We start from the raw sequence: 4,609 nt of genomic DNA on the forward strand, positions 1-4,609 counted from the left end.
GTTCCATGCAATGTTTAGGATACACTTAAAATGATTATTCTTGTTTATCTGACATTAAATTGAACTGGGTGTCCTGTATTTGGGGGACGAAGGAGATTAGGTCTGGCATTATTCCATTGCCATCCGCCTGAACAAGATTTCTCAGCAGTTCCAACTATAACAATGAAAAATAGAAAAAACATTGATGCTGAATCCTGCCTCATTTTAGCAGTAATATTCTTTGATGAATACATGAATTAATTATAAAAACAAATAAATAAAACAGCACTATCCATCTCTTTGGGCAAGGCAGTCAATAAAATTTTAGTTTTGTATTTAATTAGGATTTATCAAAATATATAAAATACATATGTTGTATTAATCAGTTGCATACTTCTAAAGATTAATAACTATAGAAGAGCCTCCGCACCCTGTGACTGCGCTCAACCCCGTGGCTGCGCTCTCCTCCGCGGTGCCGAAGCTTTCCGCCTCCGCCACCCCCGGTCTCCGCCCGCGGAGGGGCTCCTAGTGTTTGGAAACCTTTCCTCCTTCGCGGCTCCCTCCCAGTGGTGCAGGTTCCCATAGAACCATACAACATCCCGCTGTCCCAGGCCGAAGTCATCCAAGAAGGGAGTGATGTCACTCTAGTTGCCTGGGGCACTCAGGTTCATGTGGTCCGAGAGGTGGCTTCCATGGCTCATGAGAAGCTTGGAGTGTCTTGTGAGGTCATTGATCTGAGGACTATAATACCTTGGGATGTGGATACAGTTTGCAAGTCTGTGATCAAAACAGGGCGACTGCTAGTTAGTCACGAGGCTCCCTTGACGGGCGGCTTTGCCTCTGAGATCAGCTCGACGGTTCAGGAAGAATGTTTCCTGAACCTGGAGGCTCCTATATCGAGGGTATGTGGGTACGACACGCCGTTCCCTCACATTTTTGAGCAGTTCTACATCCCAGACAAATGGAAGTGCTATGACGCCCTTCGAAAAATGATCAACTATTGACCACAGTATATAACATATAATGGAAGCCAGATGTTGACCCAGATATAAGGAGCTTCATCCATCCCATCATCCCAAGTGTGAAAAGCTGCATTCGCCTGAATCAATACATTTGTGACCTGACCTGGAAAAGCATAGGAAGATAGTGCATCAGAGTTACTTCCATCGAGGTGAAGGGGATTTGTGGCATAGTTTGGAACACAAAGGGGGACTATATCACTTTTCCATTCTATATCCTTCTCTGTCCTTTGACTTTTAAAGTATGTCCCATGGCTCCCCAACTCAAATACAGCGTAATATTTAGAACCACAAAATATTTAAAGTGTTTGGTGAAAATGTATGCACCGTAGGAACTTTTTAAGAGTGTCAGATACTAATGCTGTGATGGAATTTAATATCTCAAAACCACGGGCTTCAAAGAAATTAGACTTGATCTAAGCCTCCGGGTCAGAAATAAAATAAAAATGGAAAATATGACTTATACTGGAACTCTTCAAGCAACTTTTGGCTTTTTCTGTGAGAACACTACAGCTTCCCTGTTGGTAAACTTGGGAATAATGGAGAAAGTCTTGTGAGCTGGGAGCTTCTAGGCTGAATGTTTAACTGCAGCTGGGAGATAGCTGTTCCAAAGAGAGTTGAAGACAACACCAGGTTAACAAGCAGACAAGACTGTTAAATGTGGCTTTTAAAAAGCCAGGCCCTTTGCAAAAAGGGAGGTGGATACACATCCCATCCCTTGTTAAGTTTTCAAAGAAGAGATAAATGAGTATTATTATTTTTGTAAAATTTTGTTGAAGTATAGTTGCTTTACAATGTTAATTTCTGCTGTCCAGCAAAGTGAATAAATGAGTATGCTTTAGGATTAAAAAAAAAAAAATAATAACTATAGAAGAATTTTTAATACTTTAGAGGTTTACGAGCCCAAGACATTTTTCAAATTTAAATATTTGTAAATGAAGCATTTTTATTACAGAGAAGTATTACAGGATGGCCTATAAATGACTTTCAAATATAAAATTCTGCAGAGTTAGTAAAATGGAAATAACAGTAAAAACACAGGAAAAAAAGGAATCATGTAAAACTTTCAATCACTCAAAGAGAACTGCTCATGTTTTGAGCTGTTTGGGATTTTTTAATGCATGATGATGGGTATCAAAGTGCTTGGAATTCAGATTCCATCTGATATACTTAAAAGAATGGTATAACAGACTTCATTTTTATTGTTTTAAATTTATTTATTTTATTTTATTGAAGTAGAGTTGATTTACAATGTTGTGTTAGTTTCAGGTGTACAACAAAGTGATTCAGTTACATATATATATATACCTATTTTTTTCAGATTCTTTTCCCTTATAGGTTATTACAAAGTATTGAGTAGAGCTCCCTGTGCTATACAGTAGGTCCTTGTTGGTTATCTATTTATATATAGTAGTGTGTATATGTTAATCCCAAACTCCTCCCCCCTTCCCAGATTTTACTTTTAAACGTCAACATTTTCTACATGCTAGAAATTTCACTGTTTGAAATTTTAAAACTTACGATGAACAAGTTTAGATACCAGACTAAAAATGCACGAGATTGTACATAGCTTTTCCATATTCCTCTAGGGTGTTATGAGGGCAAAAATGTTCTGAGGCCAATGCTCCGTAAGGCCCAGATGTTTGGTTTCCTCTCTGTTCTGTGAGCTGCCCCAGGCCTCCTAGTAACTTTTCCTTGCCAGAGGTGGGCACAGAAGCCTTCTGTTGCCCACAGTCAAAGAGGCCAACGACAAGTCTGTTTCCTTAATCGCTCATTATAATGTGTAAAATGCAATCGGTAACAATGCTCTTTCCTTCCTTCCTTCCTTCATACGTGTGTGTGTGCACCTGTGTCTTTCCTTACACACACTAGAGCATAAAACTACGATCCCTGCCCGAGGAGGGGCTGGGAATGCCGTGTATGTGTGTGCCTAGATGTGTGTCAAGGACGGGGGAATCAGACAATTTTTAAAAGGCGTAAGAAATATAGAGCCACTATAGTTTATTAGAAGATGATAACTGCTATGGAAAAATGAAAAAAATCAAGCAAGATAAGCACGTTTGGGAATCTGGTGTAGGAAAAGATGGTTGTGGTGTGAACTTATTTTATTTTATTTTTCCCCCAAATCCAAATAGCTTTCTTGTTTGCTAACTTTCTTATTAACACACACACACACACACACACACACACACACACACTTTCATGAGCAAATGTAACCGATACTGAAAATTCTTAGAAGTGGAATTATAGGGCCAAAAGGCATGTAAATTTAGAATGACTTTAAATAGATGTTTGGGTGGCATTTGTGCCACAGAAGGTGAGGGAGTGAGCCTGCGGATAAATGGGGAGCATTCCAGGAATGCCCCAAGGCTTTGCACAAGGAGCACCAATAACAGGGGCCAGGGGGTCACGGGCCTTGTTAGCTAGGAAGGCGCAGAGGAATCAGGACTTAGTTGGGACTTAGGTTTGAGAAGGACCCTCAATCTGCGTAGCAAACGGATTGGGTGTGGGTGGAAGGCACAGAGATCTTTTGGGAGGCCGTTGTCATCCAGATGAGAGGTGGTGGTGAGAGGTGAGAGGCTTCCACCCAGGTGAGACTAGGGCAGCAGCAGAGGAGGTTCTCCATCTACACTGTGTCCTGATGGATGGGATGTGGGGTGCAAGAGAAAGGAGAAGAAGGGTCCAGAAAGACTCCAGGGCGATAACGCACCAATATGTATTTTTAAACATGCCAAAAATGTGTTCCCCTCTGCTACGTTCTTACTAATTCCCGAGATTGGAGCCACTTTTATAGAGGGCAGCTGTGGAGCAGAAAGAAGAATTTACATAAGGCCCTGCAGGGTGATTCTTGGAGCCCTGCTTGGCTGCATAGTCTCCTCAAGCCTTTTAGAGGAGAAACATGAAAAAGACAGGACTGAAGTGAAGTCAGTGGGTCAGATAATTCTCTTTTATGAGAAATACCTCTGTCCAAAGTGTACCTAAAATGAAGGCAATAACCTATATTAAAGTGTGTCAAAAATCCATTCATGCGGACTTCCCTGGCGGTCCAGCGGTTGAGACTCCACACTTCCACTACAGGGGGCACGGGTTCGATCCCTGGTTGGGGAACTAAGATTGCATGCTGCACAGTGCAGCTGAAAACAAAAAAAAATCCATTCATGCAACTTTGAATTAGCTTTTTAAAATCTTTTTTATTTTTCCATACAGCCAGACAGAGAGGAAGTACAACCTTGAACCAGATTACAGAGTCATCTGGAGCTGTAACAGTGAAAACTACTTCAGGGAAAAAGAAGAGAAAAAAAGGTATTTTTGTGATTGTTTCAACTATTCCTCCCACTTCCTTCATCTTGTAAATCACTTCCTCCTTTCATAGGCTGTGTGTTCCCCTTACTAAAGAAATTACCCCAAACAGAGAGAAAAACTCAAGGGGAGAAAAAGAAGACTCATCTGACGGCTTCATATAAACCAAATATAGAACAGCTTAGCCATACCCACCAGAAGAATACATCTTTGGCACATTCAACAGGGCCAGAAAACAATTATGGAAATATCTCTGCAATAAACAGCCAGCAGGACCTGATAAATTCAGCTTGGAAACTTTTCTCCTATGC

General features: G+C 40.8%; 1 pseudogene; it reads left to right on the top strand.

Moving 5' to 3' along the window:
- The first annotated feature begins 425 nt into the window (after positions 1 to 425).
- LOC113612134 (2-oxoisovalerate dehydrogenase subunit beta, mitochondrial pseudogene) lies at positions 426 to 1,761 on the top strand (annotated as a pseudogene).
- Positions 1,762 to 4,609: the final 2,848 nt, after the last annotated feature.

Source organism: Aethalodelphis obliquidens, unplaced genomic scaffold (genome assembly GCF_003676395.1).
Source record: "Aethalodelphis obliquidens isolate GAN/ISIS:26980383/991018 unplaced genomic scaffold, ASM367639v1 scaffold72, whole genome shotgun sequence".
Classification (NCBI taxonomy): domain Eukaryota; kingdom Metazoa; phylum Chordata; class Mammalia; order Artiodactyla; family Delphinidae; genus Aethalodelphis; species Aethalodelphis obliquidens.